At 35.7% G+C, this 20,276-nt stretch overlaps 1 long non-coding RNA gene across 1 annotated transcript; it reads left to right on the top strand.

Annotated features, from left to right (window-relative positions):
• The first annotated feature begins 11,086 nt into the window (after positions 1–11,086).
• On the top strand, positions 11,087–11,513 carry LOC131318193 (uncharacterized). Its single transcript, XR_009197542.1, has 3 exons — positions 11,087–11,185; positions 11,248–11,309; positions 11,417–11,513. It is a non-coding gene; the product is annotated as an uncharacterized LOC131318193 (long non-coding RNA).
• Positions 11,514–20,276: the final 8,763 nt, after the last annotated feature.

Raw genomic sequence — 20,276 nt, 5'->3', positions numbered from 1 at the left:
ACCCGATGCTCATTTAATCACCCGATGAGACTTGGTGGGGAGCCGCCACACGGCCTTGGACATTTGGATGCTTCCGTGAGCGATCCTTGACAATAAAAACCGCCTTTAAACCACGTTCTACCTGAAACTTGACAAAACCAACCTTCTACGCAAAATTAAATAAAAACGATCACTTAAATACTTAAATGCTACAAAGCGGAGACTTTAAGCACCAAGATTAAGCAATCTTGGCCGCTTATCATCTTCCTTATTAAATGTCTTCAATAACACCCTTGAACTCTCTGAATTGTATCCAGTTAAATTTGTCCAATTTTAATGAGGTCACATGACTCTATTTTGCCTCTTCAATTCGGAAAATTAATTGGTGGTCGCGGAGTACCACCACATGATGTCTTAAGAGTCAAGACCCTTGTTAACCACACACTTTTGTGGGATCCATACAGGATACGTCACGTGGTGCCCCAGTACCCTTCTCTACACACACTTTGTGATTCCAAAAAAATATATATGTACCACAGAAGTATGTGATGGAGAAGGGTGTTGAAGCACTACATGGCAGTACCCCAAACCTTGATTGCAAAAATTAAAAAAATAGACCATCACATTTACAAGCACATGCACTCTAAACCAAAACACGTTATACAAGTACAAATGAAGTCCTATGTACTCTTGTCTCTTGCAATTTAAATCGACCAAAATCTGTGTGGACAACTAACTGACACAAAACAGAACTTATACATGTTAACTAAGGATATGGCAACATAATACTCACAAAAAAGTCATGCCCGTTAATTTTAAAATTGGATATTGTTGTCGGATGTAATATATGTAATAATTTATATGAATTTGCACGTATGAAGTTAAAGTTTTTATGTTGATCTTGTCTGCTTTGGATTTGGACATCGTAAAATTAAAGTATTTATTTTTTGTTGGCTCATTTTTTTATCTGACATTTAACAATTTCAATTGTATTATGTTTTTGTAAATCTATATTAATGTAAATTTTATTTATATCGGGGCGATTCCGGAGACAACTAATTAGACACCTAAAAAAATACTTCATAGTTCCCGATCAAATTTTAATGATCCGAGCCACCCAATGTGATCAGAACAAGATTTTAAGGGTACTCGCAAGAAATCAGCAAAGAAAAAAAAAGAAAAAACACCGGGTAGGGCTTGATCTGAGTAGTTTTTAGCTTTGATTTGATGAACGGTTCAATTAAAAACTGCTCAAAACAAACATTTCTCGATCATATTTTTTTCTAATTTTTCACTGACACCCTTAAAATCACATTCTGCACACATTGAACGGTTCGGATCATACAAATTTAATCGGAAATTATGAGATTGAGATTTGAGGTATTTTTTTAGGTATTTAATTAGTTGTTTGCGGAACCGCCATATATATATATATATATATATATATATATATATATATATATATATATATATATATATCTATATATATATATATATATATATATATATATATATATATATATTCTAATGACTAGTGCTTTCTTTCCATCTTTTTCCAATTCTAGCATACTAGTCACCTACAGCACTTCATTAATGCTTTGCTTTTCCATTTCTTTCTTATTCTAGCTTTGATCTAGTTATCAGCAGTACTCTCATTTTCCCCTTTAAGTAATCTGACTCACATAGCATAGTTTGACACCGATTCACACATTCAATTAGTCATACTCTGTCTCTCATGATCTTCTATACTGTGTCTATGCTTCCGCCCCCTCATGGTATTAGAGCCAAGTAGGATATAGTTGAAGGAGTAAACACTAAGTAAACTGTAATTTGTTTTTCTTCCTATTGAATTTTCAATTAGTATTTTAATTCTGCTATCATCGTTTGAGCATTCTGTTAATGGCCACCCAAGTTATTATCTATCCGTTTTTGTAAGCCCTAGTGTGACGCAGTCGTGAATGATAGGATTAAAACTAGGGTATGCGTGTATACAGGATAGGTCTTAAACATGGTAATCTAGGATTAAAATACTGAAAGAAGAATCTCTAGGATTAAACAAAATGAATAGATTATTTAAGTGTAGTTCTTCAGCCAGCTCCTTAATGGCTTCGTTATCTGAATTTCCAGACATAGTCAATCAAGAAGAACATGAGTACCAAGATTTAGATACATAATTAGGAAATTGGAACATACCCAAAATCCCAGTAAAAGAAATTTACAAGTCAAGTTTTTTAGAAGATACTTTTAGAACTGATCAAGTAGCAAAAACTGTAGAACAGGTTTATGCTATTACTAAACAAGAAGAAAGATGCACACTTCTTAGTAAAGAATCAGTCAAATGACACCTCGAAAGAGGATATAGCTATATTCATGTAGCATTAGTACAAGTAGCTATTAAACCCCTTACAAGAAAAGGACTAAACTCTTTAGTCTTATTATCCCTAAGAGATAGTAGATTCACAGTCTACAGTGATAGCCTGTTAGGATTGATGGAGTCAAGCTTACATAATGGTCCAGTTTATTTTAACTGTTACCCTGATTTACCTCTTAGTCTAAAAGACAAGAATATTTTGAAAGCCTTAACTTTAAATATCAAACTGCCGGAGCAATTACTCAAATGCTCGAAGGAAGTCAATCAATTGCCTTGATTTACCGTATTTATTATAAATGTATGAAAACTAATTTGAATATTTATGCCTTAGTCAAAAGTCCAAAGGACAAAACTGTACTCATACAAAGTAGCACTAATGCTAATATACAAGTACCCAAAACCATCTCCTAGAGTGATATCCAGTTACCAGCCAGTTGGCTTAATGAAAATGAAAGTTACCCACAAAAAATACAAAAGGATACGATTGATCTAGACTATATTCAACAATACCTAGACGGTACAATTAGGATAAGTTTTGATCAACAAATAGTAAATCCTCCTCTTAGAATTAAAGAACTCAGCAGGTCAAATAGTTCAATAGTTATGTCTAGGCAAGATAGAAATTTACTTGATCCTAGAGTTAAGCTAAAAGGTGTTGAATCAAGTTCACAAATCAGTAAACCTTGTTATTCTACACAATCAAAATTTGAAGAAGACACCTCCCAAGGGTCTCCAACTCAAACTAATCTTGAAGAAGTAACCTCAAACCCTATTGATCCATCTTTATATGTCATAAATAAAGATTTTAATATTGATATTGACAAATTATTCTTAGAATTTAAGTCAAAGGAGAATAAGCAAAAAAGAAAAGAATATACTAATAAATATACACCTTGTCAACAAGATAAAATAATAGCTCATTGGGAAAGATTTATGAAAGAGACTAGAAATCAAGTTTATTTTTTCGATTACTTAGAAAAATATTATAAAAATGCCAGCACTATTACAAAAGTAAAACAGAAAAAGAATTTTTGTCCTATTTCTCAAAATAGTATCACATCCCCCACCAATGAGAATCTTTGCAAACAAGATAAAATAATAGCTCATTGGGAAAGATTTATGAAATAGACTAGAAATCAAGTTTATTTTTTCGATTACTTAGAAAAATATTATAAAAATACCAGCACTATTACAAAAGTAAAACAGAAAAAGAATTTTTGTCCTATTTCTCAAAATAGTATCACATCCCCCACCAATGAGAATCTTTGCAAACTAGAAATTGAAGAATTTAAAAGAATAAATGTAATTACTAAAGACTCACCAGAAGAAGAATTGTTAATTGACTTAATTAGTAAAATGGACGATTCTGAATTAAAACAAAAATATATTGTAAAACTTAAGCAACTCTTGTTGCAAAAATCACAACACATTAAACCAATAGTAAAAATTAATAATACTATAGATCGAATAAACAAAGAAGTTACTTTACCAGACCTAAAACAAGAAATGAATCAAATTAAAAAAGATATTATCAAATTAAAAAAATCTGATAAAAAATTAGAATTAGATAAAAATCTTGACAAAATTCATAAAATTAATCAGTTGTCTGAACATCAAGATGAAGATATTGACTATCAAGATTATCAAAAATGGTATGCTAAAGTCAGATTAATAATAAATAATTATGAAATAGAAGTCAGTGCTCGTATTGATACTGGTGCAGACTTAAATTGTATCCAAGAAGGTTTAGTACCTACTAAATATTATCACAAAACGACTAAACAACTAAGCTCTACAAATGGCAGCAAGATGAGAATTAAATGTAAGTTACTCAAAGTCCATATCTGTCAAGATAAAGTTTGTTTCAGAACCTCTTTTGTCTTAGTTCAAGACTTCACTGATAGAGTAATTTTAGGAACACCTTTTATCTACCTACTTTATCCTTTTACAACCAGTGAAGAAGGAATTATTACTAAGCCTTTTGGCCAACAAGTAATATTTAAGTTTTTAACAAAACCAGAACAAAGAAAACTAAAATAATTAAAAAACCAATCTATAGTTCCATCTATTAACATATTAAGTCAAAAAAGAAACCAGTTAAAATTCCTATAAGAGGAAATTAGATATAAAAGAATTGAAGAGCAACTTACTAATAAATTTCTTGGCCAACAAATTGAAAATTTTAAAAATAAATTAGAAAAAGAGGTTTGTTCTAACCTTCCCAGTGCCTTTTGGCACCGAAAAAAACATATAGTAACTTTACCATATATAAAAGAATTTAATGAACAACAGATTCTCACAAAATCTAGACCTATTCAAATAAACCCTGAAGTAATGGAAACTTGTAAAAAAGAAATTAATAATTTGCTTGAAAATAACATTATTCGAAAAAGTAAATCACCATGGTCATGTCCAGCTTTTTATGTCAACAAAAATGCAGAAAAAAAAGAGATGTACCGAGATTAGTCATAAATTTCAAACCATTAAACATAGTATTAGGATGGATCAGATATCCAATTCCTAATAAGAAAGATCTAATTAATAGATTAAGTAAAGCAGTAATCTTTTCAAAATTTGACTTAAAAAGTGGATTCTGGCAAATCCAACTACACCCCAATGATAGGTATAAAACAGCTTTTACTACACCGTTCGGACATTACGAATGGAATGTAATGCCTTTCGGATTAAAAAATGCTCCAAGTGAATTCCAAAATATAATGAATGAAATATTCAACCCATTTAGTTATTTCATTATAGTCTACATAGATGATGTTCTCATCTTTTCGAACTCAATTGATGAACATTGGAAACATTTAAATTCATTCATTGATATTATTAAGCATAATGGTTTAGTCATCTCTGCTCCCAAGATTAAATTGTTTCAAACAAAAATAAGATTTTTAGGGTATGATATTCACCAATCAACCATAGTACCAATAAGTAGAGCAATTCAATTTGCTGACAAATTCCCTAATGAAATTACTGATAAAAATCAATTACAGAGATTTTTTGGATCCTTAAATTATATAGCAGAGTTTTATAAAGACCTTAGGAAAACATGTCAACCCTTATTTGAGAGATTAAGAGATAATCCCCCTCCTTGGTCATCCATACATACTTCTGTAGTCCAGAAAGTCAAAAAATATGTCAAGACATTACCATGTTTAGGTATTCCTACAGTCAATTCCTTTAAAATTATTCAAACCGATGACTCTGATATTGGATATGGTAGCATTCTTCTCCAAAAAGTCCATCCTACTTCTTCTGAATAGATTGTTCGTTTCCATTCTGGTCTTTGGAATAAAGCACAAAGCAATTATAATACTATTAAAAAAGAAATTTTAGCAATGGTGTTATGTATTTCTAAATTTCAAGATGATATATTAAATCAAAAGTTTTTAGTCAGAGTTGATTGCAAAAGCGCGAAATACGTTTTAGAAAAAGATGTTAAAAATATAGCCAGCAAGCAAATCTTTGCCAGATGGCAGTCCATTTTGAGTATTTTTTATATTGAATATATTACAGGAGATCAAAACTCTATTCCTGATTTCCTTACTAGAGAATTTTTATTTGGTAAACAATGATTATTATTGTATCTGCAGTTCAACCATGGCAGAAAAAAGTAAGAAACCAGTTCAAACCACCAAAAACCAACTTGCTCTCCCTCCAGCTGATTTAGCAAATAGGTATCAAGTTCTTGGGCAAATCCCAAAAACTGGGTACAATTCTGCATTAGCATATATTCCATCATCCAGTCAAAGTATTGTACCACTCAGCCAAAATATTTCAGTTGATCCTTTTTGTTCAACTCAGTCTATTCAAACCAGTCAACCAAAACCCCCTTACCCTGCAAGAACCACAGAATATGTTCTTAAACCAGTCAGCACCAACTTATTTTCCATTGAACCAATCCACAAAAATATTCACAACCCAATTGAACTAGTAAAAGCCTTTTTCCCTCCTAGATGGCATTTCATTCCTGCTCATCTAAATAAGACACTCTCCTTTTACAAGGATATTCTCCTACATCACAAATCCATTGTAATAAAACCCATTACAGATAGAGTCAATCCAAATAAAGTCATTTATCATTCTTTCTATATTCACAACATTGTCAGCTTGGATGAATGGGGACACCCATCTCTACTCAGAGATATTCCTAATCATTCAATTCAGTATAATTATTATGATTATATTGATTCCTAATTTAAGGTCATCCTTCATGAAAATGAATCTTTTACCCATTCCTGGTTCTTTTCATTTGACTATAAGTTCAAATCTGTAATACCATCCTGGTTCTTTCGATGGTAGAATCAGAATGGTGCTATTCATGACCTCTTACCACTTGAGCTTATGGATCAAGTCAATTACTTTTCCTCCATGTATCAAGTAAACAATCACACTAGTCAGTTTCCTGCTCTCTTACTGTTTATGGCAAAATTCAAAGTTCCATGGATTTTCTAATGGCCATACAATATCGTCAACAAAACAGTTACTCGCCAATATCTGGTTAAATGGTGGGATGCAAACAAGTATCAACGGATCATTGACCAAGTCAAAGCAGAGTTCCCAATCAAGGTTCCAACTCCAGTCAAGATTCCAATTCAAGCTGCACAAATTCAATCAAGTAAGCAGGTAGCAGATCTTTCACAACCAAGCTCACCTACATTTTCCACTATCAGGCTTGGAAGCCCAACACCTAGTTCTTCTCGACCTTCAAAATCCAAGTCAAAAACCAAGTGCTCACAATTATTAATGTTAGTCCAGCAGCTAATAGCTCAAGCTAGTCAAGAAGAGGATGATAATTCCTCAAAAGAATCAGCCATGGCAACATCCCACAAAAATCCATATGGATCAGCTTTCGAGGATGCTCAGGACCCATTTGGCCACTAGTCTGAAGCATTATTTCTAGTCATCATGACAGCAAGCACTACTTTCAGTCATCATGACAGCAGGCACTGCTAAAAGTACCGAAAGTAGAGTACTTTTGGTCATTTCAGCACCAAAAGTGGAGACAGCCAGTCACATCTCCACCGAAAGAGAAAAGTTACCTACTTTAGTCACATGGCTGAGTCATCTCGTGATAAGTGCCAAAATATACTTATTTTGGCCCTCCAAATTATATTTACTAGTCTTTTATATTTGTCAATTGATATTTTTTATGTGTTTTTACGTTTACAGGTTGCTCGAGCTTGGTTTTCATGATTTTTGGGTAAAGATGGAAGTTAGCAAAAGTTTTGGATTGAAGTGCGAAGTGCATTGAAGTTTTGGATGGTTAATTCAATATTGGACAAAATCTAAGGGGCCACTTTGTAATTAATTCTTTCAAACCCTATAAAACCCATGTTTTACCCTACTGATGGACGAGCTTTTTGGCTGCGGGAATTTCAAGAAGGTAGAAACGAAGAATGGAACTGCCGGCTGCCAAGTTATTGTTAAGTTTTTAAGTTTTGTTTAATTACTTGCACTTCGATAACTCGTTTTAATTTCTGTTTTTAATTAAAGTTGTTTATTGATTTTTGTTTAACTTAGATTCTGTGTTTATTTTCTTTTTCCAGTACTAGAAGCATGAATCAAATTAGGGTTTCTTCTATTTCTTGCATAATGATTAGTGAGTAGTCGTTCAGGTAGAGTCGGGGGTGATTAGCATACCGTGGCTAATTCGCGCACTGCTCCTTTTATCAAACTATTAAATTAAACGATTTTCGATTGGAAAATACTTCCCGCGGACGAACCCGGGCATCGTCGGAGCCCATGTGAACGGGAGAATGGGGGTCCAAAACTCATTCTCCGCTGCGCATGGGTATACGGCGACCATAGGGTCTCGCATCTTGCAGGGAATCTTTTTCAATCTAAAATTAAACGTTTTGAAGAACTCCAAACAGAGCAGGTTAATCCGGATTAGTTACAAGTGCTATGAAGCCTACGATTGTGCCTTCCTTTTATTTATTTGAAAGAATACAATCAATTTGTTAGTTTTTATTAATCTCAACCAAATAGATAAGGGGTGGCTACCAAAGAGCCTGTTTAAATTATAACAACCCGAGTTTTTGTTCAGCACACATCACCGTCTTTGTGGATTCGACTCCGGTCTTACTGGGTATTGTACTGCATCGGTCTCAGCCCTACGCTTGGGGCAACCCATTAATTTAGGACTAGGAAATCGTCAAGCATCTCGCAATTGTAAATTCTCAGATCCTTCCTCTATAAAAGGAACTGAGAATGATGTAGTAAAGAAGTGAAGTTAGAGAGTGAAGTTTAGTTTCGAGAGAGAAGTCAATATTTCAGAAGCTCTACTTCTTTTGTAATCACCCTAGTCAACAGCTGAGTCTGTATATACTCCAGCTTGCCTACCTACTAAACTACTTGTAACCCTTCAAGTCATGAACTGTTTCTGATTCAGCAATTGAAACCAGACAGTTTTAGTAAGTGCTTTCTTACCATTGATTAATATATGCTTTGATTATCAAATAAAGTATTGAAAATAAACTATATGTATAACTAATAGCAATCAGTATGTTTTCCGTTGGGATTGCTTATGGAAAACATTTGCATATACATATAACAATATGATATTACATTGCAATCATTCATGTTTCCACTATTTTAACAATTATAATATAAAATACTGATGTGTTCACACTACTAATTTACAATTGCACGATTGATATAGGCCCATAATGAATATTATATGTTATTCTAATAACTAGTGTTTTCTAATGACTAGTGCTTTCTTTCCATCTTTTTCCAATTCTAGCATACTAGTCACCTACAGCACTTCATTAATGCTTTGCTTTTCCATTTCTTTCTTATTCTAGCTTTGATCTAGTTATCAACAGTACTCCCATTTTTCCCTTTAAGTAATCTGCCTCACATAGCATAGTTTGACACCGATTCACACATTCAATTAGTCATACTCTGTCTCTCATGATCTTCTATACTATATATATATATATATATATATATATATATACACACACACACACTACGTGCGGTTCAAGGGACACCCAAAAAATACCTAAAAAAACACTCAAAATCTCAATCTCATAGTTCCCGATCGAATTTTTATGATTCGAACCGTTCAATGTGTACAAAATGTGATTTTAAAGATGCTCGTGAGAAATTAGCAAAAAAAACAACCGAAAAAAGGCTTGATTTAAGCAATTTTTTATTGAACAGTATAATAAAGTTCAATAAAAAACTGTTCATATGAAGCTATTCCCGGTCATTTTTTTTGCTGATTTCTCACAGGTACCCTTAAAATCGCGTTCTGGTTACATTGAGCGGCTCGGATAATCAAAATTCGATCAGAAATTTAGAAGGATTTTTTTAGAGGTTTTTTTAAGGGTCTCCAGAACCGCACCGTGTGTATATATATATATATATATATGAGAGGGATCTTGGGACAAAAGATTTGCCAATACTTTTGACACTAAATCCTAACCATTGCTTTGGATGGCTAGGATTAAAAGTAAAAGACCACACTTTCTCTCTTCCCCCCTTTTCTCACGTGTTGTACCCCTCTCTCTCTCTCTCTCTCTCTCTCTCTCTCCATTATAATTTTAAATTCTAAAATCTGTATAACTTTTGTTGTACAAGTTTAATTTTTATAAATTTTATATTTCTGAAATCTACTTGAAAAAATCTACAAAATGAGGTCCATAATGGATGTAAAATTAAGTAAAACCAAAAATTTCAATTTTCTATGTTGCAATAAGTTTTTGGGGATCATGTAGATGAATTTGTTGGAAAAACTAATTTTTCATTATCTTCTCAATATTACTATTTTTTTCATAAGATTAAATGAAAAAACAATAGAAAAAATTAAGGTTAGATTCCACGTCTAGTTGTGAATGCTGAATCCTTAATTTACTTACAATCTCTAAGTCCCTCAGGATTTGAAGTTATTTTCATTTCTAGAGGATGCTATTTTCTCGGTTTGTTTCTTTGAAAACAAAAGCTTATATTGTTCTCTCGTTTTCTATTACCTTTCATTTATTCTTACAAAAAAATAGGAATATTGAGAAGATATATAAAAAAAATAGTTTTTTCATCAAACTCATCTACATGATCCCCCAAAAATTATTGCCACATGAAAAAAATTAAAAATTTGGTTTTACATAATTTTACTTCCATTATGGATCTTATTTTGTAGATTTTTTCAAGCAGATTTCAGAAATATAAACTTTATCAAAATTGAATTTGTGCAACATAAGTTATACACATTTGAAGATTTAAAATTATAAGGGGGAGAGAGAGAGAGAGAGAGAGATAACAGTGAGAAAGTTAGAGAGAGAGAGAGAGAGTGAGTGGTACAATGAGAACGTTAGAGAGAGAGAGAGAGAGAGAGAGAGAGAGAGAGAGAAAGAGTGGTACAGTGAGAACGTTAGAGAGAGTGAGTGGTACAACACGTGAGAAAAGGGGGGAAGGGAGAGAGTGGTCTTTTTACTTTAATCCTAGTCAACCAAAGCAATTGTTAGGATTTAGTGTCAAAAGTATTGACAAATCTTTTGTCCCTAGATCCCTCCCCATATATATATATATATATATATATATATATATATATATATATATATATATATATATACACACACACACACTCCTTTTCATATCCGGTCGCCCGGATTTTCTTATGGTCCGAATTTGTGTCTAAGCCGTTGGATCTGGATGGGTGAGATCCATGGCTGTGGAAATAACAAAGAACAAAAGGGGATTTCCACCCCTCACCCCAGATGAGATCGAACCAGAGAGTTAGAGAGAGAGAAAAAAGGAGGCAACGACCGACCTAAGCTGAGATCGAAAACGACGAACGTCCGAGCTACGATCAGCCGTAAGGTCTCTCTCTCGTTCTCTATGATTTGCGAACTGATATCTGTGATTTTTTGTGTGGTTTCGAGGAAAGGAGGCGACGAACGACCCAAGCTAAGATTGAAGACGACGAACGACGACCCAAGCTAAGGTCTCTCTCTCTCTCTCTCTCTCTCGCGTTCTTTCTCTCTCTCTTTTTGTATGATTTTCGAAACCATAGCTGGGATTTTATTTCCCTAATTTCTGTGAATTAGAAAGTTCCAGCCACTGAGAGGATAACAGAGAAAGGAGGCAACGATATACGAGCGATAACATACGAATCGAAGACGACGAACATCAGAGCTACGATCAGCCCTAAGGGCTCTCTCTCTCTCTCTCTCTCTCTCTCTCTCTCTCGTTCTTTGTGAATTTTTTGTGTGGTTTTCAAAACCCTTTGATCAGGGGATCTTTCGTCTTGAGCTACAGTAGTAGTTTTATTGTATTTGCGATAAGTATGTTTTAGAAACTCTTGCATTCAGTTTTTTGACATACCTAATTTATTCTGGACAAGCAGAGTGCAGCAAAGTATGTGAAAATCTCACTTTTTCTTAAAACATAGAACGATTACCTAGAGAACAAGCTGATTTTTTTGGAAACAAAACGATAATTGGACTAGTTTTCGTGTGTGACGTATGCTGATTTTTTTGGAAACAAAACAATAATTTGGACTGGTTTTCATGTGTGACGTATGCTAATTTTTTTTTTGTAATCTTTGAGATATTGTCTGCCATTGATTGCCATTGGTATGTTACTCATAAATAGCTCACAATTTGATAAAATGAAAGAAGAAGATCGAAACAACGTTCATCCAACCCCCTTTTTTCGAGCACCACCACCGAGGTATCTCTCTCCCTCTCTCAAAAATTTGTTGCATATTATAGCATAAAGGGAGACACATAGACTGGTATTAGTTGTAAATGTTGTTTTGCATGTTAGTAATTGTTTTCTATTTTGATTTTTAGAATGCAATCTTTGGATGACATAGCAGTATCACCGTCACCATCCCAACCGTGTCAATCATCTGTGAATTCTTGTCAAGAAATTTACACTCCTCAAGTTAAAAATGAAGTGATACCGAAAATTGACCAACAATTTCTCAAATTAGACGACATTTGGGAATTTTACAACGAATATGCTAGACAAGCTGGATTTAGTGTCTGAATCAATTCTAGTAGGTTGGGTGAGAATGGTAAAGTAATGTGGAAGGAGTACGTTTGTTTTAAAGAAGGGGAGAGGAGAAATTCTGAGGCCACTAAACGGCGTCGGGGTTTAACTAGAGAACATTGTGGTGCAAAACTTGCTGTCGTGAGAAAAGGTGAAGTGTTTGTCGTATCAAAATTTATCGAGGGTCATAACCATGAGCTTACAACGCCAAGAAAGGTGCATTTGTTAAAATCTCATCGCCGAGTATCAGCCGCACAAAAAGCTTTAGCACTACAATTATCTACTGCTAATGTACCAACTTACCAACAAATGAGTATTTTTGAGTTGCAAGCGGGGGGTATTGAAAATGTTGGGTTTTTACCACGAGATCTTTACAATGATAAAAGAGACAGGAAGAATGTAGAACATGGTCATGACGCGAACATGTTGTATGAGCATTTTGAGCTGGAACATCAAAAGAATCCGGGCTTTAGGTTCACATTCGAGAGAGATGACAAGGATAGAATGACTCATTGTTTTTGGGCAGATGCGACCTCTAGAAAGTCGTATCAATATTTTGGGGATCGTTCGGCCTGAAGAACGCAGGTGCGACCTTACTAGATAGGGGAGCAATGACCACACCTTGTTTCATGACATGATGCACAAAAAGATATAAGTATACGTGGACGATATGATCGCGAAGTCGTGGACAAGGTAAGACCTTTTCAACCTGCAGAAGTTGTTCGACCGTCTCAGAAAGTAGAAATTGCGGTTGAATCTTCAAAAGTCTATCTTCGGCGCTACATTCGGCAAGTTATTAGGATGAATCCTCCTAAGCTTTCACAGTTTGAGGAAGCCAGCGCTCTCGCTATTCCTGATGATCAGGCTAGGCAAGCTAATCCGCAACTCAAGCAAGGCTACTCTTGCGAATCAAGCTAGTTAGTCAAGATAGCCTGTCCAGTCAAGCTATTCGACGCTTGATATTCCTTGAATTCATGAGTGTTTGATACTACGTACTACACAAACAAATATTCGTTGATATTTGCACCTACATTGGGAGTCAACCACCACAGGCAAACAACACTTCTTGGGTGTGCGTTCTTGAGTGACAATGAGTGTAAGTGTTTGTGCTACATCTATGTTTAATTCTTTACTTGTTCTTGTCTTTTGTTTCATCCATTCATGATTTTATCTTTTTTGGGTTGCAGGATGGATTAGTGATTGGGACTTTATTTGGCATAATGACATGCAAATGGGTGCTTGCTCTATGACAAGTCGTTGAATCAAAATAGAGCAGTGGTGGAATAGTTCTACCTGAAATTGAATTTATGAAATTTTTGTTTCAAGTTGAGTTGGGAGAGAAGGATTGTAATGACTAATTTCCATGGCCCACTTTGCAGTAATGATTGTTTGATCAATTTCTAATGTATGCTACTAAGTTGTCAACTCATGAGTTTGAGTTCCACATATTTAGCTAAGTGATAAGAACATTTGTGTTAGATTGGAAAATCTGCTTGTGTTGGATTGGAAAATTGTATGTAAGAAAATCTGCTCTTGTGTTGGATTGGAAAAACTACGCGAACAATCATGTGATAACCCGTACCTTTTATAAAAAAAATTGAAATTTGATATTATCGATTTTTATTTTGAAATTTTGTTGTCGTGGTTAAACTCAGAATAATTTTTACAGTATATGATGAATTTTTGAGATTTTTCTGAGAACGGAACTTGGACAGCGCTACCGGATGAGGACTAGTTCCTCAGTGTCGGCTGAATTATTTCTCCAACTAGTACTTTCAGTGAACTAGCACCGCTCTGCCTTAAATGTTGTCGATTAAATAATTGGTAAGAGATAAGAATTGAGCTAGTGTATTTGTGAATGAACAGGTTGTGGAGCACCCCCCCTACCATTAACTCTGTTTGTAACATGTTTCCTCTTTTGTTTTATAAAACCCCTCTTGCCACATTTTGTCCTCAAGCTATTCTCAGCAGGACACTTCCTTTTTCTCTTTTATTATAAACACCTCTTTTGTATCTCCAATAAAAGAAAACCCACTATTGCTGACACCCCTTGCTCTAGCTTTCTTCTTCCCCGGCGAGCGGTGAACCGCTCCAACGTTTTCCCCCATCCGATCAGCATTCACTCTCTTCTCCTCCCTTTCTGTAAAACCCGTGGCAACTCCCTTTTCGGTAGTTTGTACGTGTGTTGGCTTGTGGTAAAAAAAAACAGCTTCGGCATAATTAAATTATATACTCTTTGCTGCTGCTTTTGATTGAGGTAGTGTTTCAAGCACCTTGTCCCAAAATGAGGTAGTGTTCCAAATACCAATCAAACTGTACAATACAATATCTGCCATGACATTCTACCGATTATAACAAATACCAACGAATACAAATTACATTCACTTAAGAAGTGTAATGATAGCACTACCAAGGCTAGACCACTTAAGAATTGAAAGACAAACAACATGTGCTTTAAATTAGCCACTGTGACTTCAATGATGTCAACACGTGCATCATTCTTGACCAGTTTCACCTTTGGTGCAACATGTGGGTTAGGTTCGTGAAACTCAATTGGATAGCACCACTCCTAGTACTTGCATTTTTCTTTATCCTTTAAATCCTTTGGACACCTATAGTAGAGCCTTCCATGATTATTTTCTGACTCTAAAATGTGCACAGCAGCTCTCAATCCACACCAACATGTCTTATTTTGAAATGTACAGTGACGAGATTGAATGGTACTCTTGTTGCTTGAACTGGACAAGACTGTTTTAAAACAATTACTGCACACACTCACACAATGTCTACACACACTCACACAACGACTACACACAATCATTCTCACACAAATGTCCACACACACTCACACAACGACTACACACAATCATTCTCACACAAATGTCCACACACACTCATACAAATGTCCAACACAACTAAAAACTAGAAGTAACTCATATTAAAAATTTAGAGAGGTGGTTTTGACTCAGAAAAATTTCATCATAGCCAAATAAAGTGGGTCAAATAAACGAAATGTTCAAGACACCGCATTTTTAAGGCACTAAGGCGGCAACATTAGTTGCCAATTAACTATCTAATGTTTCCAAGCCTTCGTACGCATTGCATGTTAATTTATCATCATAGCCAACAAATAGGGGCAAACCAATCTAGAAATACGGACAAACTCTCCCAACGGCTCAGAAAATTTTCATCATAGCCAAATAAAGTGGCTCAGATAAATAAAACGTTCACGACACCACATTTTTAAGGCACTAAGGCGGCAACATTAGTTTCCAATTGACCATCTAATGTTTCCAAGTGTTCGTACACATTGCATGTCGAATTATACATAGATGTATATCACTCCTTTTCATATCCGGTCACCCGGATTTTCTTTTCATATCCGGTCACCCGGATTTTCTTATGGTCCGGATTTGTGTCTGAGCCGTTGGATTGGGTGGGTGAGATCCAACGGCTATGGAAATAAAAGTGAACAAAAGGGGATTTCACTACATACACCCCTCGGCCCTTTCCCATTTCTTCGATCTAGCCAAAGAGAAATAGGAAAGGAGGCGACGATATACGAACAACCAAAGCTGAGAATGAAGACAACGAACGATCAGAGCTACGATCAGCCTTAATGTCCAACACAGCTAAAACTACAAGTAACTCATATAAAAAAATTCGATAGGCGGTTTTGGCTCAGAAAATTTTCATCATAGCCAAATAAAGTGGCTCAGATAAACAAAATGTTCAACAAATAGGGCGACAACATTAGTTGCCAATTGACCATCTAATGTTTCCAGGCCTTAGTACACATTGCATATTAATTTATCATCATAGCCAACAAATAGGGGTAAACCAATCTGGAAATAGGGGCAAACTCTCCCAACGGCTCAGAAAATTTTCATCATAGCCAAATAAAGTGGCTCAGATAAACAAAATGTTCAAGACACCACATTTTTAAGGCACTAAGGCAGCAACATTAGTTGCCAATTGACCATCTAATGTTTCCAGGCCTAAGTACACATTGCATGTTAATTTATCATCATAACCAACAATAGGGGCAAACTCATACAAAATTCGGACCATAAGAAAATCCAAGCGACTGGACCTGAAAACAATTGATAAACAGATCAAATGAACACTGACATACAGGCCTGAGTAGTAACACCAAACAAACACCGCCCGAAAATTCTCTGGCCAAAATCAGCAAGTCACACACGAAAACCAGACGAAATAGCAACTGTTCGTAAGAAAATCCAACGGCTCAGACACAAATTCGGACTATAAGAAATAATGCCCCAAATCGGATATCATAGATACAACCCCAAAATACTGTTAGGGTTTCAAAAATCAGTCAATCAGTTGAAATCAGTCATCACGAGATTGAAAGGTTTCGAAGACCACACAAACAAATCACAGAAATCAGCCCCTATTCTTCATTTAGGGTTTCAAAAATCAAAGATCTTTTAGGGTTTCGAAAATCATAGAGAACGAGAACATTCTGGAGTGGGAATGAGAGAGAGTGTGAGAGACCTTAGGGGTGATCGTAGCTCTGATCGTTCGTCGCTGGCCATCCCGAGATCGAATAGTTTCAAAACCACACAAAAAATCACAGATATCAGTTCGCAAATCACAGAGAACGAGAGAACGAGAGAGAGAACGAGAGAGAGAGAGAGAGAGAGAGAGAGAGAGAGAGATCTTACGACTGATCGTAGCTCGGACATTCATCGTCTTCGATCTCAGCTTGGGTCGTTTGTCGCCTCCTTTTCTCTTTCTCTCTCTAACTCTCTGGTTCGATCTCATCTGGGGTGAAGGGTGGAAATCCCCTTTTGTTCCTTGTTATTTCCACAGTTGTGGATCTCACCCATCCAGATCCAACGGCTCAGACACAAATCCGGACCATAAGAAAATCCGGGCGACCGGATATGAAAAGGAGTGTGTGTGTGTGTGTGTGTGTGTGTGTATATGTATACAATACGGATACCTTGAGGGATCCCGAATGAGAGTTTGGTGCGGGACTGTGCGGAGAGCCATCCAACAGCAAGGAAAAGAGAAGGCAAAAAACTCTCAAAAAATTGCACTTTACCCCCTCACTCTCACTTCCCCCATTCGCTTTTCATTTCACAGCTTCACAGTTCGGACGAACAAGAGAGAGAGAGAGAGAGAGAGAGAGAGAGAGAGGGCAAACCAGAAAAGAGAAGGGAAAACGAAGAATGCGAACCAAATAACGCGAAGAACGCGAATCAGAAATCTTCTACATCCACCAAGGTCTCTCTCTCTCTCTCTCTCTCTCTCTCTCTCTCTCAAAATCTGGTTAGGGCTTTTTTGCCCATTCGAAATCGAAAAAAAATTAGGGCTTTTTTTTGGGATTCGAACCTAGCTCTCTCTCTCTCTCGATCGATCGATCGATCGTTAAATGCATCAACAACAAAAACCAGAACGAGTTTTAAGGTTTTTGGAAATCGATCCAAAAAGAGGGCTTTTTTTTTTGAATGATCTGGAGGTTCGGCTAAGTTGGGACTTGAATTGGGTTGGGTAATTTCTAGTGGGTGGGAGTTTTAGGTGGTTCTAGGGCCATTTGAATTTCTTACAGGTCAATGCTATCTAAATTTCTTCAGAAGTAACTCAAACTTCTCTGGCAATGATTAAGTACTGTACAATGGAAACAGAAGCTTATGCACCTTTTTTTCATCCATGGAACCATTTGATAATGCATCAATAACATATGCTCTAAAAAGGAGCTTCAAGTCATCCATTTTGCTGTCTCCACCAGACTCTGATCAAAATATTGCTGATGGAGTTTTTATTTTGTGTTAGTTGTGCCTAATGGAATGTATTTCATTGTAACACAGTCAACTATGCTTCACTTGAATGTATTCCATTATCTCTGCTATTTCCAGGTACATATTCTTAAAGTGGAAAAGAGTTCAAATTAGACCAAAGAAGGAACGAATAAGAAGAAATTGAACAAGAAGATATTTCCAGTGTCAACGCAACCCCCTTGTTTCCACCATCACTACGAAGGTATATTTCTCGCTCTCATTTAGAAAAGTAGGATAGTTATGATCACTACGGTTTAGTAAGTGTTTTGTCCTTTGGTGGTTAGAATGCAGTTTGCAGATGATATACAACTACTCTCACTGTCATCTTCTCAACCGTGTGAGGAGTTTACTAATTCATCTGAAACACTTTACACTCCTAAAGTTAAAAACGAGGTTATACCGAAAATTACACAACAATTTAATAGCTTAAAGGATGTTTTAAAAGCTTACAACAATTACGCATTCGAAGCTGGTTTTAGTGTGCGAATCCATTCTAGCAAGACGGATAAGAATACAAGGCTTTGTTTTTGTCTGAACCATCATTGGCCCCAAATCAGCCCTTCCTTGCAAAATACAAGGCTCATACCAGCAAAAAAAACTACAATCCAATTTTACAGGTAAAAAAAGAACACAATAAGAACTTAGGGTTTCAACTCTAACGAACAGCAAGAGAATAAATTGGGGCAAAGCATGTTGCTCACATTATACTTTGCACATCCGAAGAACCTTCGACCTGGGTTCTTTTGTGTTCCAGATTTCCTCAATAGTGTTGGTTCTCCGCAATAACAAAAGATCCCAAAATCGGGATCACCACTTCCATTGTTACCCGAACTACTTCCTTCCATGAAATGAGTTGCTTTCCTTATGATTGCTCTTCTGCTGGAGGGGATTCTCCTCCTATAATGTAACAATTGGCCGCTCTATGATACTTAAAACAATTAAAGGTTTTGACAAAACACCTAAGATCAATGGTCGAGGAGATCTATAAAGCAGATAACAAAACATGCACATGCATTGATTGAAGGCATGCCGAACAATTTACTGCAAAATGCAACTAATCAAAGTTAAACATACATTAAAGCAACAGGTCCAGCCGTTGTACTAGTAATCAATCTCAATTATTGCACTTTCAAAAAAATAAAAATAACTCAGTTGTTGCAGGATGAATTTGTTCTACCATGAACCTTTTTTTTTTATGGGAATTTTTGTCTTTTCACTGTACTAGAGATGAATACACTATAAAAGAGTCATACACCTAAGAGCCCTTTGTAGCGTTCCAACTCCAAAATACCCTTCTTCTATTTGACTTTCAGCAGACTACTGAACTACTTAATTTGTAGCGTCCCTCTGCTCACGAACTACTGAACCTTTTTTCTTAAAATCAATGGATGAACATATATATATATATATTTACTCATTTTTCAGTACCATGAAGAACATCTATTTCAAAATCAGTGATTAGGACAGTGGTTCAAAAAAAACCCTTTTTTGGTTCGAGTAAAAAAAACCCTAAAACCCGATCTGGTTTTTGCAGAAAATGCAGAGATCAATCTCTCTCTGTCTCAAAGAGAGAGAGAGAGAGAGAGAGAGAGAGAGAGAGAGAGAGAGAGAGAGAGAGAGCTAGGAATGGGCAAAAAAAAGCCGTAATTTTTTGCTGATTTCGAATCGGCAAAAGTAACGAGATTTTTTTTTTTTTCGAGAGACACCTTGGTGGATGCAGAATCGCGTAAGATTTCTGGTTCGCGTTCTTCTCTTCGTTCTCTGGTTCCTGTATGATTTAGTGTCCCTTCTCTGGTTCATGTTCTTCGTCTTTCTCCCTCTCTCTCTCGCGTGAACTGTGAAGCCGTGGAAGTGGAATGAAACGAAGGGGGTCCGTGTGAGTGTTGAAGGGGGAAAGTGTAATTACTCGCGAGTTTTTTGCCTTTTGTTTTCCTGGCCGTTGGATTAAATCCAACGGTTGACAATCACATCCCGCACCATCCAGCCATCCGGGATCCCTTAGGGGAACCGGATTGTGTGTGTGTATGTATATGTATATATATATATATATATATATATATATATATATATATATATATATATATATTAAGGTGAGTTGTAAAAATTGT

This window comes from Rhododendron vialii, chromosome 2a (assembly GCF_030253575.1).
Source record: "Rhododendron vialii isolate Sample 1 chromosome 2a, ASM3025357v1".
NCBI lineage: Eukaryota > Viridiplantae > Streptophyta > Magnoliopsida > Ericales > Ericaceae > Rhododendron > Rhododendron vialii.
Note: the sequence above shows the minus strand (reverse complement) of the source record. Positions and strands in the feature narration are given on the sequence as shown.